The sequence below is a fragment of the Ictalurus punctatus genome, chromosome 19, assembly GCF_001660625.3.
Source record: "Ictalurus punctatus breed USDA103 chromosome 19, Coco_2.0, whole genome shotgun sequence".
NCBI classification, from domain to species: Eukaryota; Metazoa; Chordata; class Actinopteri; order Siluriformes; family Ictaluridae; genus Ictalurus; species Ictalurus punctatus.
The window spans coordinates 2,134,412-2,155,645 of NC_030434.2; the positions used below are offsets into that span (position 1 = coordinate 2,134,412).

At 45.1% G+C, this 21,234-nt stretch overlaps 2 non-coding genes and 2 pseudogenes across 2 annotated transcripts; all 4 read right to left on the bottom strand.

Annotated features, from left to right (window-relative positions):
- Positions 1–3,256: 3,256 nt before the first annotated feature.
- On the bottom strand, positions 3,257–3,371 carry LOC128635485 (U5 spliceosomal RNA). The gene has a single exon (XR_008398458.1). It is a non-coding gene; the product is annotated as a U5 spliceosomal RNA (small nuclear RNA).
- Positions 3,372–3,821: 450 nt separating this feature from the next.
- Positions 3,822–3,998, bottom strand: LOC124628211 (uncharacterized; annotated as a pseudogene).
- Positions 3,999–20,538: 16,540 nt separating this feature from the next.
- LOC124628212 (U5 spliceosomal RNA) lies at positions 20,539–20,653 on the bottom strand. The gene has a single exon (XR_006982595.1). It is a non-coding gene; the product is annotated as a U5 spliceosomal RNA (small nuclear RNA).
- Positions 20,654–21,057: 404 nt separating this feature from the next.
- Positions 21,058–21,234, bottom strand: LOC128635576 (uncharacterized; annotated as a pseudogene).

The window sequence follows — 21,234 nt, forward strand, 5'->3', positions numbered from 1 at the left end:
TTAAAGAATTTTGCATTTCTAAAAGCGTGAAATCCTGGGATAAAAGCACTGTTTCACTGTTTACCTTGTTGTCTAAAAAGGCTAAAACTTCCTCCAGGGTATCTTTGTGTACAGATTTTTCCTTATACAGGTCGGTATAAAATTCTTCCACCCCACCTAAAATCTCCTCTGTTGACTTTAACTCCCTCCCTCCATCTTTTATTGCGGTGATTATACCTCCCCTTGAAACAATCTTTTTAAAAAAAATATCTTGTACACTTTTCCCCTTCTTCAATCTCCCTCTCTCTGCTTCTTAAAATGACCCCCCTGCTTTGTATATCCGATAAAACACGCATTTCTTCTTTTACTGCTTTGATCTCGTCTGTAAAATCCATACCACAGTTAAAAAGGTTAAAATATCTCTGCAGTCGTTTTTGCAGTCCCATCATGCATCTTTTTTCCCTGTTTTTCTTTTCTTTTCCTACCTTCTTAAAAAATCTTTTTGTCCTTTCCTTTATCATCTCCCACCACTGTGCTCGTGACTCATAAAAGTCCTGGAGGGTCTGCCATTGGCTGAACTGCTCCCTGTACTCTCTGACTACTTCCTCGTCTTCTAACACTGAGCAGTTCAGCCTCCACAGCCCTCCTCCTACCGTCACACCAGTGGACAGTGAAAGGGTGCAGGACAGCATCATGTGGTCTGAAAAGAAGAGAGGGGTCAGTGTAGCATCGGTCGGCGGGCAGTCCCGTGTAAAAACCATAGTCGATCCGAGAGGCTCTGGTGCCATCACCACTGAACCAGGTGAAGCCCTCCTCTCTTTGATGCAACGCTTTAAAACAGTCGACTAGTTTAAAATCTTTGACTAATCCTTGGAGTAAAACCGATGTTTTGTCTACTACGCACTCCCCTGCTACCCTTTTCCTATCTTTAGCTGTTAAAATACAATTAAAATCCCCTGCTACGATTAAAGGAACCCTCCCTAGCATGTGGGACTGCAGGTCTTCTAAAAGTTCATACCTTTCATTTTTTTCTGTAAAACCATATACATTAAGAATAGTAAAATCCCTATCTAAAAAGGTCAGATTAGCTAAGAGTGCCCGTCCATCTCTCACCACTGTGCTGCCCTTCACCACGATGTTGGGATTATTTATTAAGATTGCGACCCCATCGCATTTATTAAAATTGGAACCACTCCACACGGAGGGTCCCGGTGTCCACATGTCTTCCCATTTCCTGTAACTAGATAAAAAGGGCAAAGCACATTCTTGCAATAAAAACACATCTGACTTAAAAGATTTTAAAAGGGATAATACACTCTGTGCTCTCAGGGTGGACCTCACACTTCTCACATTGATGGTTGAGATAGTGAGGGTCATGAGCAGTATGGTAAAAAAAGGTATGAAACAGTGTTAAAACCATGCAGAGACAACGTTAAAAACAAATTAAAGACATATGATTTCTTGTGACACTTGCTCTTCCTTTATCCCAGTGGGACTGGGTATAGGAGGGCAAGTGTCTGCTGCCTCACGGGCCGCGGAGGCAACCTCTCGCGGCTCCTTTGGCGAAGATGTTCTTAGCTGGGGGTGCAAGAAAGCAACCTCATTGGGGGGCTCTGAGGGCCACAAGCGGTTCAGGTCTTCCGAGGAAGAACTGTCCCGCCTATGCTCTGCCCTCAGTTTCTTCTCCTCTGTTACTAACAGAGGAGATCCCGCAGGTCTTTTCTGCACCTGAGCATTTGGGAGGGGACTGTCTGGCCCACTCTCCCCAGATACCACACTTAACTCTGAAACTGTCTCCATTGAGGAAGCCGTCCCTTCCTCCCCTTCCTCCATTTCCTGTCTTTTATTTTCCGGGGAGGGGGGGGCTTCCTCCCTCTGCTTGTCTGACTCCGCCCCTGAGGCCGCCCCACTTACCCGTATCTGTTCAGGCCCTGAGGCTGACGGGAGAGCTGGCTCTCCCGCCAAAACCACAGGGCCCGCCTCCTTCTCCGTTGTTTGCTCGGTTTGTCGCGTTTGTGGGGCGGCCATCTTGTTGCTTTTCAATTTGTTGGCAAAGCTCTTTGGGCAATCTCTGTAGAGGTGGTTTGTCTCCCCACACAGATTGCACCGTCTGCCAATGGTGCACTCATCAAAAACGTGACCAATTTCTCTACATTTTCCACAAATGATTTCCTGGCACGCCTCGGCTAGATGTCCCATCCTCCCACACTTACGGCAGAGTTTGGGCATCCCCTGGTAATGGATGTAGCCTCTGTTCTCTCCCAACACAATCATGGAAGGCAGATGTCTCAGGCCCTGGTAGCCCCCAGCGTCTTCCCATTGTTTAATGGGAATTCGCCAGGAACAATTCCAGATGCCGTCCTCATCCAACACTTTGACTGGTTGTCCGCGAACAGTGCAAAATCTACCCAGCCATACACATATGTCATCCCCAGTCACCGTTTCATTAAACATCCTAACAATCACCGTTTTTAGTGAATTATCAGAGAGTTTCTCCACGGTGAACATGGAGAAATGGGCCTTACAACCATCAAACCGTTGCCAGAAATCATTAAGCACAGATGCAGTCCTAAAACTAACATCAAAACCTTTGTTCAGGGGCAGAGTCACGAGACAGTTCAGTTCGTCAGGTTTGAAACCAAGAGATTTCTGGATTAGCTTCCTGGAGAAATCAAGGCGTGACATCCCCAGGAGCTTTCCATCCACCTCTTTAAACAAAAAGCGCACGCTGTGGTGCCTCCTCATGCCGGCACGAGCAGCCGACATTTTGGAGGCACCACTAGCCTATAAATAAATAAATAAATAAATAAATAGATTAAGTAAAACAGACACAAGACTAAACGAAATAAATATTTTGAAAATGAAAAAAAGAGAAAAAAGTAAATAAATTTATGGATTTGTACTTACCCAAACGCAGATTCACAGGCACGATGTTCCATTCGCCAACGAAAGCTGAAAGTCGCAAGGTCCGCACAAATTTCCTCTCTGAACGGTTTTGCCCAAAACCACGAAAAGGTTGAGCGCAATGGCCACCAAAGAGCCGATCGCTGTCTCACCCGATTGATCTTAGCCAAAAGGCCGAGAAGCGATAACCCGTTATGGCCTCTGGCCTAACGAGCACCAGCTGGCAGAGCCTCCACTCCTGGATGACATGCCTGACCACGCGCTTGAAGACCTTGCGCAGAGAGGATTGAGCAACTAGGCACCACGCCCAACCGACCTTGCATCCCAAAGCCAAACTTCTTCCCTCTCTTACGTTAAACTGTGAAACAAATACAGCTTTGCCTCAGCAAAGCTCACAAAAATAAGTTGAACTCGTCAACGTTCCTCTCCACGGAAATCTTTAGTAAAAGGCGAAAGATTTATGCGTGAATGAAGAGAAACCCGAGCTATACAGGAAGTCAGTCCAGGCCTCCGAAACTCCATCGGAGGCCTAGAAATCCGGTCTAGGGTAGGTTGGCTTGCGCCGGCCCCTTACACCTGCACAGCCTTGATAGCTACAGATGTAGGATTGGTCTAGAGCTGGATGTGGGCTGTGGTTTGTATTAAAACCTAATAGGTCCCCTCCCTTTTCCAATTAAGTACATCTGAAACCTTTACGACTGACACCTGTTCCATTTTGTACAATTAAATACAAGAAATTTTTTTTTTTTTTTTTTTTTTTTTAAGTACCATATGTCACTTTGTTTTTTTTCCTACTTTTTTTTTTCCCCCCAATCGTTTAACATGAATACGTATTCATTCATTCGTTCATTCATTCATTCATTCATTCATTTATTTATTTATTTCCTTCCTCCCTTCCTTCCTTCCTTCCTTCCTTCTTCTTTCATTTGACCCCTTTGAAAAGGTGCACCGTTCCTGGAGGTACTGCGATACCAGGTCGATGCGTGGAGCGGACGGAGCAAGCCCCTCTTCCAGCTCCTCGCTCTAAAAATCCGTTTAATATAAAGTCCTCGAATGGAGGACGTATCAGGTATTAAACTGATAAGAACAGATTTTTCTTTCGAAAAAAATTTTATTGTCACTTTTTCTTTTTTTCCATATTCACAGTGTACACAGTTTTTTCTTTTCTTTTCCTTCTCAGTTTACAAGACAATTTGTTTTAAATAAATAAATAATTAAACTTAGATAAAACAATTTCTTATTTTAAAAACTGTTTAAAGGAAAAATATATAAATACATAAATTGTGTGTGTAAAAAACCATGAATAAAAGTGTCCATAAAATCGTTTCGTGTTTAAATATAGTTAAATAAAACAATTGATTTAAAAAAAGCACATACATATCTTTATATAAAACACACAAAATAAAAAACCACTCAAGCCTCCTCTCTTTTCCAAGATCGGGTGTGAGTCCTTACCAAGGGAGCCCATCTCACTGCTCTCCAGCCACGGCCAAGGCCCGTCACTTCCGGTGCCCAGAGGAGATCCTCTACCCTCCGGCTCGCTGCTCCCGTAGCCTTTGCAGGTGAGGGCGCATCTACGAGCGGCCAGGGTCGGTGGCGGCCCCATCACATTTATTAAAATTGGAACCACTCCACACGGAGGGTCCCGGTGTCCACATGTCTTCCCATTTCCTGTAACTGGATAAAAAGGGCAAAGCACACTCTTGTAATAAAATCACATCTGACTTAAAAGATTTTAAAAGGGATAATACACTCTGTGCTCTCAGGGTGGACCTCACACTTCTCACATTGATTGTTGAGATTGTGAGGGCCATGAGCAGTATGGTAAAAAAAAAGGTATAAAACAGTGTTAGAACATGCAGAGACAATGTTAAAAACAAATTAGAGGCATATTATCTCTTGTGACACTTGCTCTTCCTTTATCCCAGTGGGACTGGGTTCAGGAGGGCAAGTGTCTGCTGCCTCTGATAAGAACAGATTTTTTTTTTTTTTTATTTTTATTTTACATAGAGCATTCACATCACACTTGTTTCAAAGCATTTCCACCTGAACCTTCACCCAGTGTCTCATACTTTTACATAAAGCCATCCCCTCACCCTTATTTCTATGCATCTCCACGTGACCCTTCACCAGGTACATCCTACTTTTACCTAAAGCATTCACATCCCACTTATTCCAATGCATATCCCCCTAAACCTTCACCCCGCGTATCCTACTTTTACTATGCGAGCTTCTCCTTCTACCTTCCCACATCCTCGGCCCTCCCCCCCGATCGGCCTGGACTTGCCACCCTTTTAGGAAGCCGTGCCCCCAAATCTAGCGTTCCCTAAAGGAAGTATCTTTCCTTTCCCATCCCCGCCATTTTTAATTACCCGCCCCTACCCCACCCTGGCTCGGTCTGCCCTTGTCCCTTTGCCTCCCAGCTGTTCCACCCTGGCCATCCCTCTCAGGAAGGCATGGAACAAGCTTTGAGGCTCCAGCCCCGGCTTCCGCTCCCTGATGCAGCCCCCCCGCCCCCCCACAACACCCTCTTAGCTACTGACACGACCTTCCACAGCTCTGTGTTGTTGCGGGCACCCTTTCCATACAGCACCAACTCCCGATCAATTGGGGTCTGTTGTGGATAAAAATGACATGAAATAAACACGAGGGAGATTGAGTATGAGTAAAAAATGTAATTTTATTGGTAATTCACAGGACGGGTGGGTGCGTAGTCTGGAGGAGAGTAAGAGGGGGAGGAAAATGGGGTGCGTCCTGGGGACATGGGGAAATCAGGGTGGGTGAAGTGAGCGGACCACTGAGAGTCGGGCGGACTGGTGGGTGAGAAGAGGGACGGATGGTCGGGGCCCGGATCGGAGAAGACATCATCATCATCCTCGGATTGGAAGCTGGAGGGGGGTTCTGGGTCTGACTGGGTAGAAGCGTCAACACGCACGTTCGTGGGGCAGATTCTGTACCGAAGAAGAGGGGGGAACCCCGGATCTCCATTCTTAGGGGGGGTGCGGCGAAGATAGTTAAGTAGCATCATGATATCAGCAGTGAGATGCACAAGCTGGTAATGAGTATCCAGATCCAGGTCCAAACCCTGATCCAGGTCCAGTAACGGAGAGAGAGGGGACTGACGACGGGCACCGGCACCTAGACACATAGAAGCGGGATTAGGCGGATTGGAATTACGAGCAATTTAAGAGCAGTAATAGGAAAAAAGTCAAAAAGAAGTGTACGAGCTGAGGAGTGCTAAAAACACACACCCACACACACACTCGTACAGTCAAGACACAACATACATACACACACATGAATAACTTTAATAATATCTTATAGTAATAGAGAAACTCTATAAAAAACAGAATAGTAGGATATGCAGGACAGTAGAACTGTAATGATATTAAGAAGTTGGAAGTACAGTAAACCGCTTTTCAAGTAGTATAAATATATATAAAATAAGAAATATAGTGCAAATATGAAAATAAATTATAAATGAGAAGTACGGGAAAAAAAGGAAAATATAACTTACTCATGATTCAGATGGTGAAGATTCTCGTCTCGCAAGGAAAGCCTTAATTTTTAGAGAACCATGAAGAAAGCCAGTTATAAGGGTGGCTGCCCCCCCCTCGAGATAACGATAAGACCAAGGTCCCTCCCGGTTGTTTAGTCGTCTTGCTTACGTCATTTTTATTACCTAGGGAAATGGGAATCATGGTTTCTGAAGACCTAGGTAAGGGAGAACCCTGGTTTTTGAAGACCTAGGTAAAAGAGAACCCTGGTTTTTGAAAACCTAGGTAAATAGAAACACTGGGTTTTTGTTTCCTGGGTTGTTGGAAATGCCTGAGTTCTGATTTTATGTGTAAAGTAAAACCCCGGGTTTCAATTCTATGGGTAAGTGAAATAGGCCTTTTCTGGAAACCTATGGGTTATCTAGTGTGTAAATACAGTATAAATACTGGAGCTTAAGCTCAGGGTAGTTGGGATCACTTCTGAGAATTCTCATCGGTGTGGATCTCGTGTGGTGGAATGGAACAATAAAGCTGGACCCTTGCTTCTTCTCACTCACGGCTGGTGTATTTTTTCTATCTCCAACTGGTCTCAGAGGTAGATGTGAGTATTGGCTTCTAAGTTGAATTTTAAATGTTTTTGGGTAATAGGCTAAATTCGAGCCAACATTTGGCGACCACGAAGGGACTGGGCTAAGATCTATATGTCTGGAATCTCTCCCGTGGGACTTCGCTCTCTAAGCAACAGACAGGCCGTATAGGAAAAGGCATTGCAGACGCCTGTTATTTCAAAGCTCTGTTTTAGTGGTCTGTTGTTACGATTGAGAAGCCCCGGGGTGGGAAGAAAGACTAAGTGGGTCTCCAAAAGAACCTGGAGTGAGTGAGAAGAGGTAAGAGAAGTATAGATTATAGAATGTACTTTTTTAATTGTAATAAAGAAATGGTATATGTGTTGTGTGAGTGAAAGTCCTGCAATACCGCTGGAGGAGGTAGAAAAAAGGTAGAAAAAAGAGAAATAGAGAAATTCTCCAGGGCTGGGATAGAAAGCAGGTGGAAAAATGAGGCCTCAGACCCCAGATACCGGCTACTAGACTTGACTAGCAGTCTAGTGGCGGCTGCATTGGTGGGGACCCCTAATACCGCTGGAAAAGGATTAGATAAAAGATAGATAGATTAGATTCCAGGGCTGGATAGAGAGGGGAATAAATCCTGGGCCCAGGTCCGGGTCGTGCAATACAGCATGCCCGGTGTATGAATGGAATATGTACTAACAAATGTGTGTGCTTAAAATATATGTGCTTATAATATGTATAATATGAGTGTGGTGTGAGAGCGTGTGAGTTTTGGAGACAGGGAAAATGTATTTATTAGTGCTCTGAACATGAGCTCCATACCTGTATTGGATAAGTGGGATAAGATTTAGAGAAAAGAAAATTTTTCCTTTGGAGAAAGTTGGATTTAATTTGTATGACTGTAAGCTTCATGCATACGGAGCTGGTTTGGAGGTGCTTTATACTTTGAAAACTTCATGTAGTAAAATAAGTGTAATAATGTGGAATACAATGTGTGTATGTGAGCTTGCCTGCGTTGTTGATAGAAAGGGGGGGTGTATGTGTGTGTGTTCCTGTCCGTTCTTATCTGTGCGTCTGTGTGGAAGGACAAGGGGGAAAAAGGTAAGACAATTCGGTGTGTGTGTGTGTTCTTCAGAGTGAGCTGGGTAATGCGGAGCATTGTGAGATATCTTGCGGACTTTGAATGTTTCGAATCCGGTACATACTTTCGGTGAGTCGGCGAGACTGTGTGTGTTATAATTAATTTGGTATCAATAACTGCTGTATAAGTGTGTTAAAAATTTTGGGGAGCATGCACGCCAATGGCACATATTTTAGACATCTGTTCGACTGCCCATTGTGTAAAGAAGAATTACTAGACCTGTAATATATAAAAACATATTCCCAGATTGTGTGATCCAGGGAAAAAGGAAGACTGAAGGCGGAAAAAAAAGTGTGCATTTTCAGGCCCCAGAAGTCACTGTTAAGAAATGAATGAGTCCGACGCTCCAAATGTGAAGGAGAAAGTCCATTTGGACCTTTCATTTATATTCCATTTATATTTATATTTCATTTCATTTATATTTGTAGCATTTTAGTAACTATTGTTATTCAACTTGAAGTTAGTAAATTATATTTTAAAAAAAATTGTGTTCACAATTATGGTAAATAAGTACATAACACTTAAATTCCTTTTAAATAGTGTGGAAAAACTAGTTGGAACAACATTATTTCTATGAGTAATTAAGTTAAAAACTTGTGGTTATTATACAGATTATTAAATGAGTTTTAATGGAAGACCTTTTGACTGTAGAGGAAAAGGTGATTTCTCCAACTCAATGCGCTTCATTGGTTGAAATTAATTTAAAGTTGTCATAACTCAAAAATGATGGGTGTTTTGCAAAACTGTCTGTGTGGTTCGCCTAAAAGAGTTTTATGTGTGTTTGTTGTTTGTTTAGTATTATGGTGTTACTGTGCGTGTTCCAAGTTAGGAGGGAGGGTCTCCGTCCGGCCTGGCTCCTCAGTCTCCTGGCATGACACCAGACTGGATTGAGACCGTGTTGCGCAGATTGTACACAGTTCCATGTTTAGATGGGGTGCACGGCTGGTCAGAATCATGCGCGCCGGAGCTCCAAATCATTCTTTTCATTTTAATTTGAATTCCATGTGTTTCCCTGTTTGGAAACTGAATGAAAGTGTTTTGAGTTCCATGGTGACGGTTATCTAAACCACCGAGCGCGCGAGAGAGCGCGTACGAGAGATTTCTGTTTTTACCCCTTTTTTTCCCAATCCTTTATCTTACGTTCTATATATATACGTGGATATATTCCTGTAAAAATTAAAATCAATCAGCATGTCTTGATGTTAACAGTCCGAAGAGAACTTTAATAATAGTTTATGTGGTGTGTATTGTGCCACTTAGTTTCTTCTGCAGAGGCATCTTTTCCTGACTAATGATAAAATTGACATGTGAACCTGTTCGTTTTGAGTGATATTAATAAAAAAAACCCTGAAAAGTAAAACCGACCCGAGGTAACAGTCTCAGGCTGATCACAATGTGGTCCGTATCAGGGAGGTCACATCCTCCCTGTTGAGATAATGTTGAGCCTAAACATTTGGTATTAGAGAGCAGTCTACCTTCATGAACTGACTCGCTAAGAAGAGCTGGAGTAACCATAATTAATTTGTATCGGTGATTCCTATATGGGTATGTGGCTATACAATATCTTAAGCAGTGTAAGTGCGAATTCTTCTGGCGTGTGGTATTTGTGTTGTATAATGCTGAATAATTTCTGCATGTTTTCTCTTTAAATGCTGTGTATATGTCCAATGATAAGTAATTAGTAAGATCAGATGGCAGTAGTAGTCTGCACATTTTAAATTCTTTATACGCCTGTTACAGATGTGATATCTGGATCAGTAACATTAAAATAAGGTGATGATTTGATTACTTACTTTTGCAGACATGTTGTGCCGATATGAGTTTGGGAGGTAGTTTAATTACGGTCCCTTTACAATAGTGTAGTTTGAAGTGTTTTTTTCCTGAACCGTAGATTGGTAAATAGAGTAGTTATGCAAATATATATATATGTGTGGGTGTGTATATGTATACACATATGTGCTATATGGTGTGCTATGGATATGTCATATAAAGTATACGAGTTACAATACTTAATAATACAAAGCAGTGGTCACAAACTCGATAACCTGTGAAGTGAATTGAATTGACAATATGTTATACAGCAGCTGAAAACTGATAAAAACTGAGAGCTGTGAACTGGATGCAGGTGTGGTATTTTTATGTGTGTGTGGTCTGGGAATTGCGGTCCATGGCAGCCAGCCATGTTTGTGGACCGCAGTGAAGGATGGGAAATGTGGTTTGTGATATGAGTAGATTTAACACTACCTCAATATGGTCAAATACAGTTTAAATGAAATGGATAAAATTATAGGGCGAATCTTATGCTTCTTACAATTGTGCATTCAGCCAAGATGATAAATTTTATTAGACTAAGTTAAATACATATTCACATTCCTCGAAAGTGAGCAACATTTAAATGTCATGTATGAAGGATCTGAGTGATATTTTGAGTACAGTATTTTGATACAGTTATAAATTAATAAGAAACAAAATGCATGTACATGCATGTATACCATTTAGACTACAGACTAGTGCTGTACACATAGAACCAAATTCACTAGGTTGTTTTGAATGTAAATTAGTGGAATACAAGTGGCTAGAGGACTGTAAATGCATATCTAGATCTCAACCTCATTTACTCTATTTTAGTTCTATCTTATTGGGATTATCACTCGTTAGCACAGATGGAATATTAATATGTTCGGGTAGTGTGCACCACAAATTTTCAGACTAAAGGAATTTTGTTTTCCTTTCTCAATATCTTTCTGGTAAATGAAAAACAGGAAGGGATAAGAATGTATCCTTGTCAATTGGGTTTGTACTTTTAAAAATAAATGGACTAGAACTATTTTACAGGGATAACTATACATGAGAGTGGAAAACCCCTTTAAGAGAGGTGTTATTCGTTTGATTAGAGCAGTGGGGATTACTTTAGTAAATTTTTTAAATGATTCGATAGACCAACATTATTTAATCTCTGCAGCAATATTTCCTGATTCACTGTGTTGAGAGCCTCTTCTAAATCAACAGACAGGGAAGGGCAGAGGGAACCGTGACATTGTTTTAAGACTTTCAAAACAACAGTTGTGCTGATATGTTTGTATGACCTTAGACTTCTTGCAGACTGATAACATGTGAACGGTTTACTGAAAAAAGCTTTCTACAAGGGACATAGGCGAGGAGGCCGTGTTATTGGATTGTAATGATCTAATATAGTTGGGTGTCCCTGATTTAATGTAATAAATAAATAAGAAAACTGATTTCCAAATTTCTAGTATAACCCCTTTGTCTAATGAAAGATTAAAATGATAAATTGAAAGAGATGAAATAATAGTTTAGAAATACAGACTCCACACAATCAGGGCCTTGTGATGTGTTTATATCGAACTTGAGTGATCTGTAAACATCACATGTCTTAACACGTTAAAAACCGAACTCCTCATATCGACTTGTTTTTAATAGCTTCCTGCTTTATTAAAATCAGGGTATAGTAAATCACGATAAATATTCACTGTTTTAAGGCCTAGATCTGATGCATAAATTGAACATTTAATGATGGGTTTTGCAGATGTGTGTTCCCAGTTGTCTGTCTCCAGTTTCCCAGTACTATTGCCCTGTAAACAATATCTTGAAAGGACATGCCCACTTAGTCTAGCATTATTACAGCAAGCTGTGATAACAGAAGTGATGAGTTTTGCGATACAACCAACCCACCCAGTAACCATTATTTATAGTATGATGTATATAGAATATATATATATATATATATATATATATATATATGTGTGTATATATATATATATAAGATGTCCCAATTGTAACCTATAACTCTAATTCCATTCCACATAATATTATTATGGATCCGCGCTTTTTCCAAATGACTGCATGTGAGAGCTCAAGGCCGTTATTCCTCTTAACAATTCCTAGATCGGTAGTACACCTGGAAGCGTCTCCTTCGGGGGCTGTGGGCTCCCCTGTGGTGTACTCCTCTGTGGTCATAGACTCCCTTGCACGCTCCCAAGGCCGTCAGGACATGATTGGGGTCATCCTCCGCCCCATAAAAGCACAACAAATGTTCCTGGACGTTATCAAGTATGGTCTGCAGTGGATCACTGATTGTTCACTACAGGACAACATCCTGAGATCCGGGTGTTCTTTGGACAAGCCTGACATTGAATGAACTTATGCTTTGCACCTGAACTATGGCTGACAAACAATAACAAAGACTGTGTCTCACGTGTGACTGGAAAAGGGGGGTGCTGCTGGGGGGGGGGGGGGGGGGGGTCCTGGCTCAGGAGAATGGAGCGCTTACAGGGCTGTAGTTTATGTATTGAAAACATTGGATTTGGTGGCACAAGGATTGCCAGGCTGGAGATGCTCTCTTAGTGCGGATCATTGGGAAAATTGCTCTCTCACACATCGATCTTACGTTTATCACACCAGGTCATTTCTATTTTGAAAGAACATTATATGGGGATATGGGGTTAATCGATGTGCCACCCGAACTAAAATTCTTAAACCTGTTAGTGTGCCTAACTCACCAACTGTAAGTGTTGTAGTGGTGTCATTAATTCTGTGGAGCCAGTCACTGAGAACACTCACGATTGCCCAGCCGAAATTTGTATTTCGTTGAGCTTAAAAGTTTTGGGTCTGAAATTTCACAAACATTATGAACACCCTGTTCTGCCCAATTGGCTGAATAGAAGTCTATCACTAAAGAATGCAACCTGGTTAAGGGTAGAATTGTTAAAAAATCTATATATATATAATAAAAAATAAATAAAAAATAATATAAATACTGACGTTTAGGCCCATGGATTGTGTCGTCTGTTTGGAGTTGTTTGAATGCAATGAGGTTCTAGGAAAAAATTGGAACGCCACTTATCGAACAAATAGTTTAATTGAATTCTGACTGCACTTCTTGCTGTATGTATTACAGCTGCCCATGATCTTAGCCAGTGTGCGAGGGGGAAGGTAGAGGAATGATCTCTGTACTTGCAGGCAACGGTGGAGGATCACCTGAAGTGTGCTCAAAATTATTTATTTTTTTCCTTGACCAGGGATAGGTCTGGCACACCCTGATTTGTGTTTGATGTAATTTGTGCTGATACTAAACGTAGTTCGGTAGATGCTCTACCTCTTGCACTAATGACCTATCACATGCAGACTAACAGCAATATGTATCTAACACCGCATGAAATGCTTACGGGTCGACCCATGTCTGTGTCTGTTCCTTATGATGGACGGCCGCTGGAGTAATTGCAGATGAATCGAAAAAACATATATAAGACCACTAACTATTATGTATGGAGCTATATATTCACAGGAACACAGCTAAGTGCAGTGTTATCAGTGTTATGTGTGAGGCGTCACCGCCTCAACGGGAGGAGGTGTTCACCCGGAGGTGTTCACCCGGAGGTGGGAGTCCCGGAGCCGCGAGAGAAGGCTGACTACAGGGCAGCAGCGGACTAGAACATGCAACCCCTGGAGGATGCTCAATCCTCCAATGACGAGATGGTGGGGAACACGTGAAGGTCCGGTACAAAGCGTCAACGGGGGGTCTGCTCTGTGGCAGACAGGATGAGAAGATGTGAAGATCCATACCCTGGGTGTACGTGCTAGCCTAACCTCTCCCCAAAGGGTGGCTCTCTACAGTACGTAAAGTGCTTGAGCTGAAGACAACCAGCATATAGAGAGATACAGATACTGCATACAACAGACTGTCAAGTATTGTTATAAAATGTTATAAAATGTTTGTGATGTGACGCAATCAGGCACAGAAAAGTATAATGGTGCTGCCGAGCACATAGTGCTGGCAGGGTGGGAATTTTTCCCTCGTAGGAGGTTTTTTCGCCCACCCCTGACTGCAAAAGACTGGGGTTTGGTTTTTGAGGGGAAGCAAGAATCTGCAGGTCCCGACAAATACAAAACGTACGGCGGTAGTAGTAGTAATGAATGATTAGGGAAACTCAGTTAATCACACTTATAATCGATGTAGGGTATAATCAAAGTAGTTAGATTCAAAATGATATATATATATATATATATATAAAAGGAGAAGTAAGTTAAGGGTTAAGAGTTATAACGAGGTACATCTACGCTTAATTAAAGTATTGTATGAGGCTTCATAGCCTCAGAGGGGGGAAATGTTGTGGATAAAAATGACATGAAATAAACACGAGGGAGATTGAGTATGAGTAAAAAATGTAATTTTATTGGTAATTCACAGGACGGGTGGGTGCGTAGTCTGGAGGAGAGTAAGAGGGGGAGGAAAATGGGGTGCGTCCTGGGGACATGGGGAAATCAGGGTGGGTGAAGTGAGCGGACCACTGAGAGTCGGGCGGACTGGTAGGTGAGAAGAGGGACGGATGGTCGGGGCCCGGATCGGAGAAGACAGCATCATCATCCTCGGATTGGAAGCTGGAGGGGGGTTCTGGGTCTGACTGGGTAGAAGCGTCAACACGCACGTTCGTGGGGCAGATTCTGTACCGAAGAAGAGGGGGGAACCCCGGATCTCCATTCTTAGGGGGGGTGCGGCGAAGATAGTTAAGTAGCATCATGATATCAGCAGTGAGATGCACAAGCTGGTAATGAGTATCCAGATCCAGGTCCAAACCCTGATCCAGGTCCAGTAACGGAGAGAGAGGGGACTGACGACGGGCACCGGCACCTAGACACATAGAAGCGGGATTAGGCGGATTGGAATTACGAGCAATTTAAGAGCAGTAATAGGAAAAAAGTCAAAAAGAAGTGTACGAGCTGAGGAGTGCTAAAAACACACACCCACACACACACTCGTACAGTCAAGACACAACATACATACACACACATGAATAACTTTAATAATATCTTATAGTAATAGAGAAACTCTATAAAAAACAGAATAGTAGGATATGCAGGACAGTAGAACTGTAATGATATTAAGAAGTTGGAAGTACAGTAAACCGCTTTTCAAGTAGTATAAATATATATAAAATAAGAAATATAGTGCAAATATGAAAATAAATTATAAATGAGAAGTACGGGAAAAAAAGGAAAATATAACTTACTCATGATTCAGATGGTGAAGATTCTCGTCTCGCAAGGAAAGCCTTAATTTTTAGAGAACCATGAAGAAAGCCAGTTATAAGGGTGGCTGCCCCCCCCCTCGAGATAACGATAAGACCAAGGTCCCTCCCGGTTGTTTAGTCGTCTTGCTTACGTCATTTTTATTACCTAGGGAAATGGGAATCATGGTTTCTGAAGACCTAGGTAAGGGAGAACCCTGGTTTTTGAAGACCTAGGTAAAAGAGAACCCTGGTTTTTGAAAACCTAGGTAAATAGAAACACTGGGTTTTTGTTTCCTGGGTTGTTGGAAATGCCGGAGTTCTGATTTTATGTGTAAAGTAAAACCCCGGGTTTCAATTCTATGGGTAAGTGAAATAGGCCTTTTCTGGAAACCTATGGGTTATCTAGTGTGTAAATACAGTATAAATACTGGAGCTTAAGCTCAGGGTAGGGGGGATCACTTCTGAGAATTCTCATCGGTGTGGATCTCGTGTGGTGGAATGGAACAATAAAGCTGGACCCTTGCTTCTTCTCACTCACGGCTGGTGTATTTTTTCTATCTCCAACTGGTCTCAGAGGTAGATGTGAGTATTGGCTTCTAAGTTGAATTTTAAATGTTTTTGGGTAATAGGCTAAATTCGAGCCAACAGGTCCTATCCCTCCTGGCCCACCATCCCGACACCTGCTGCCAGAGCCCGGCTGCAATGGGGCATTCCCACAGTGCGTGCCCTATGTCCTCTTCACTCCCGCACCCCATCGGACAAAGGGGGGTGCTGCTTTGCCCGTGACGGTAGAGTCTCTCTCGTACAGGCAACCGCCCCATGGCCCCCAACCAGTGGAGGTCTCTGCTAGGCCCGTCAAGCCACTTGGGCTGCAGTGCCCCCCAATCTATGTCAGATCTTGGCCGTTGCCCAGCCACCCCTTCTATATGTCCCTTCTTCCACTGCCTATAAAAAAGTCTATTGTCTAATACCACGGCATCCCTCAAGCACCATGGCATTCCCTTTATTATATCCATCACCCGGCCATAGTGTCCTGGCCGGTCCGCAGACCACGGTAATGTCCCTTTCCACGGAATCACCGATCGCAATGGGAAACCAAACCAAAACCTAGCAAACAGGCTTGCTAGGTGCCCCTCCGTCCCTCGCACCAGACCTGCCAGGTGGGATACGTACAGTGCAGCCAGCTTGAGGGGCGCACAGACTACACCCCTACCCCCCTTCCCCACCTCTAGGTACATGGTGCCTCTCGCCACCCACTCACATTTGCCCCCCCAAACGAGTGAGAAGAGCGCCCGCTCTATTCTCCGCCCTGTCCAGAAGGGGACCGGAAAAACATATGACAGATGGATCAGGCTTGCGAACAGGTCGCAGTTAACTGCCACAACCCTCCCAGTCAGAGACAAATCTCTTGCTGCCCACCTTGCTGCCTTGGCCTGCAACCGCACTAGGGCCTCTTCCCAATTTCTGACCTCGCTGCGCTCCCTCCAAAACCTGACCCCTAGTATCCGGAGCCCATCTGGGCACAGGGAGAAGCCCCCCGGGACATCCATCCGATGTGCCCAGGATCCCACAAAGAGGACCGAAGATTTTCTGCGGTTGACCCGTGCGCCGGTAGCCTCAGTAAAGGCCGCTAGGATCCGTTCAACTACCCCAAAGTCCCCTTCCGAGGCCAGGAATAGGGTAGTATCATCCGCATATGCTGTTACTTTTGCGCGTACCCCTTCTCCCCCTGGGATGTGTAGCCCAAGAAAACTGTGCTCCTTCCTGAACCTGGCCAACAGAGGCTCCAGATAGAGCACATATAGGAGGGGGGACACAGGGCACCCCTGTCTCACTCCTCCTGCCTGCGCTACCGCTCTTGAGAAATGGCCATTGATTCCCACGCGGCTCACTGCCCCCCGGTAGAGCAGCCGGATGAAAGAAAGGAACTTTTCCCCAAATCCCATCCGCTGTAAGGTGGCCAACAAAAACCTATGGTTTACCCTGTCGAACGCCTTTTCTTGATCCAGCCCCAGTAGAGCTAGGGGCAGCCTACGTTGCTGAGCCCATGCTATCGCATCCCGAATCAGTGCCAGATTCATGCTACTGGAGCGTCCGGGCACGCCGCACGTCTGGTCCGGGTGCACTACTGTGCTCATCACTTTCTTTAGGCGCTGGGCCAGCACCTTAGCCAAGATTTTGTAATCGGCACAGAGAAGAGTGATTGGTCGCCAATTTGCTAGCTCTGCTCTCTCTCCCTTCTTATGCAGGAGCGTGATGTACCCCGTCCTAGCTGTCTCAGGCAGTAACCCCTTCTTTATTATCTCTTCAAACACGGCCATGATGTCTCTGCTGGCCCATGGCCACACCGCTTTGTACCACTCAACGGGAAGCCCATCCCCCCCTGGCGCTACCCCTCCCTTGAGCGAGCGCATGGCCTCCTCCACCTCCCCCTGAGTCAGCTCGGCTTCTAGGTCCTCCAGGTCCTCCTGAGCCACCCTCCTGTCGACGGCCTTCAAGAAATCCCCCGCCTCCACCTCCCCCATACTCCTTGGCTGGAACAGATCTTCATAGTAGGCTGCCGCCCTCTCTAACATCCCTCCCATGGAAGTGATCAGGAGCTCTCCCTCCCTCAAGCCTTCCATATGGGACCTGCGTTGCCGGGCCCTAACCCTATCAAAAAAGAACCGTGTTGGCCTCTCGTCTTCCAGCAGACGCCGCCGCCCTGCCTGCACACTGTAACCTCTGGCTTCGGCGTAAAAGTGATCTCGCAACACTTCGCTAGCCTGCTTAGCCCCCCCCATATCCCCCCTAGCCCAGGAGACCTGCAAGGTCCTCGACCACTGCGCTATCTTCTCTCTTTTCTCCTTTGCCGCATTGCGGCCCCACCACTGACAGAACTTTGCCACCTTGGCTTTTGTGTCCTCCCACCACTCTACCTCGGTGCTGTAGAGAACTTTCAGGGACTGCCACCCCAAATAGAGCATATGCATCGTGCTCAGGAAGGAAGGATCCTGCAAGTGAGTTACGTTCATCTTCCAAAACCCCGGGCCCCTTGCCCCCGCGCTCAATTCCAGTTCTGCCCTCACCAAACAATGATCGGATGCCCAAAAAGGCTGCACCTGGTAGCGGATCACCTTCGCCCCTCTGGCTGCCAGGATGTAGTCCAGCTGAGAGGCCATCCCCCTGCTATTCCTCCACGTAGCCCCACCCCGAGGTCTTTCCCAACGTCGATCATATTTGCGCTGGTAAGGATTCTGTTCAGATCTCTCTCCCTCTCAAGGTTAATGTTAAAGTCACCCCCCATGTAACAACTCTTGTTTGTATACAAGAGGGGCTCCAGTACCTTGAAGAAACCTGTCCTCTCTCCCACTCTAGCTGGAGCATATACGCAGATTGCCCTAAATGCTACGCCCCTCCAGGTCCCATCTACACTTAACACCCTTCCAGGCACCACTACTACTTCAGATTCCAACTCAAACTCCCATGACTTGAACAAGATCCCCACTCCATCTGCCGATCCTTTTCCGACACCCCAAACTGAGGGCCCCCGCCTCCACCCTCCTGAAAACAAAGCAACATCAGCTGCCGAGCCCAGATGGCACTCCTGCATAAACAAGACCTCAAAGGGCACCGCTTCCAGTGACCTGAAGACGGCTGCCCTCTTTTCCGCCTGCCTACAACCCCTCACGTTCAGCGTAGCTATCCTAAGACTCACCCTTCCCTCCCCCATAGTTCCTTACAAACCTTCCTCCCCTCCCCATGTCCTTGGGGGATACCCTTTGCCCTTTTCCCCCTTTCCAACCCTTTGTAAAAACACCCATGCTGCTTTAAAGACCCCTTTATCCCTCTTTTATTGAGTCTCATTTACTTATCTTGCTCCCTCCCACCCCAGCCTTTACTCTCCTTGCCACTGTTTCCCACGACCCTCCCAACATACTGTCCTCGAACATGTCCGGGGCCTCTTCCCCTTCCTCCGGTGACGCATAGAGGTTTTCCGCTTTCTTCTCACAAGGATTCCCTCCCCCCGGCTCTTCCTGCTCCTCCGCTGTGTCCTTACCAGCTCCTTTTCTGCTTCTCTTTCTCTCTTGACTCTTTTCTATGTCCATTCCCCCGCTTGGGGTCCTGCGTCTTCCCTTTTTGGGCTGCTCGTCCCCGTCCTCCATCTTTTCCTCCCACACTCCGTCTTGACCTCCTCGCTGCATTTCCCAGGGCCGGTTTCTCTCTACTTTCTCCGCCCAGGTGCCCTCTTCTGTTTGGGAGCAGATCGGTCTCTCCGAATCCTCCTCTGTTACATCCAGGCTCTCATCAGCAGACTCTATTATACTTCTGTCATCAGTCTCCTCCTGCTCTTCACCGACATTGCTGTCTTCCTCTTCACCCTCCCTCTCCTGCATCAGTAGCTCCGCATCCTCTGCGGGACCTCCTACTTGACTCATCTCTTCCAGTCCTTCTGTAAATAGGGTAGCAAAGGCCCCTTTCCGGTTTGGGCATTTGAGGTACAGGTGGGCCTCACTCCCGCACAAGCTGCAGGTTTTTGGGGCTTTGCAATCTGTGGCCACGTGCCCTTCACCCCCGCAGAATCGGCACCTCAAGCCTGTGCACGCCACTTTCGTGTGGCCCAAAGCCCGGCATCGCCGACAATAAATGGGCTGTCCAGGATAATGCAAGAACCCCTTGTGTGGCCCTAAGGCAAAACTGCCTGGAGGATGACGAAGGCCTCCAGGAGCCGCCGGGTCCACCTTGAGTCGTACCATAAATCTCCGCCTCCCCGTCCATATGCCGAAACGGTCCCTCAACTTTTCCCCTGCTGACACACTGGAGCAATATCGCCCAAGGAAAGCCCTGACGTCCTCCTCAATGACAAATGGATTATACATATGTATGACTAGAGGTACCTCTTCCAGGGCGAAGAGAGGATTCAGCCGAAGTCCGTTGAGCACAGGGCTGCCTGGATTGCTGCTGCACTTGTCGAAGAAATCCGTGCACTGCCTCAATAATGCCAAAGTAATGTCCACAAATCCCTGCGCAGAAAAATCCTGGAGACAGAATACTGAAGACGGCTCCACTCCACACAGATCCTTGAGAATCTTCAAGACAACCCATTCTCTTCCAAAACGTTGCGTCACATCAGCTGTTACATTGTCAGCTAATTCCACCCGTACTGTATTGCGGAGCCGCACCACTCGGGCCGGCTGATGATCGTTAACTCTCGGCATCACACTTGATCTTAGCCAAAAGGCCGAGAAGCGATAACCCGTTATGGCCTCTGGCCTAACGAGCACCAGCTGGCAGAGCCTCCACTCCTGGACGACATGCCTGACCACGCGCTTGAAGACCTTGCGCAGAGAGGATTGAGCAACTAGGCACCACGCCCAACCGACCTTGCATCCCAAAGCCAAACTTCTTCCCTCTCTTACGTTAAACTGTGAAACAAATACAGCTTTGCCTCAGCAAAGCTCACAAAAATAAGTTGAACTCGTCAACGTTCCTCTCCACGGAAATCTTTAGTAAAAGGCGAAAGATTTATGCGTGAATGAAGAGAAACCCGAGCTATACAGGAAGTCAGTCCAGGCCTCCGAAACTCCATCGGAGGCCTAGAAATCCGGTCTAGGGTAGGTTGGCTTGCGCCGGCCCCTTACACCTGCACAGCCTTGATAGCTACAGATGTAGGATTGGTCTAGAGCTGGATGTGGGCTGTGGTTTGTATTAAAACCTAATAGGTCCCCTCCCTTTTCCAATTAAGTACATCTGAAACCTTTACGACTGACACCTGTTCCATTTTGTACAATTAAATACAAGAATTTTTTTTTTTTTTAAGTACCATATGTCACTGTTTTTTTTCCTACTTTTTTTTTTCCCCCCAATCGTTTAACATGAATACGTATTCATTCATTCATTTATTTATTTATTTCCTTCCTCCCTTCCTTCCTTCCTTCTTCTTTCATTTGACCCCTTTGAAAAGGTGCACCGTTCCTGGAGGTACTGCAATACCAGGTCGATGCGTGGAGCGGACGGAGCAAGCCCCTCTTCCAGCTCCTCGCTCTAAAAATCCGTTTAATATAAAGTCCTCGAATGGAGGACGTATCAGGTATTAAACTGATAAGAACAGATTTTTCTTTCGAAAAAAATTTTAT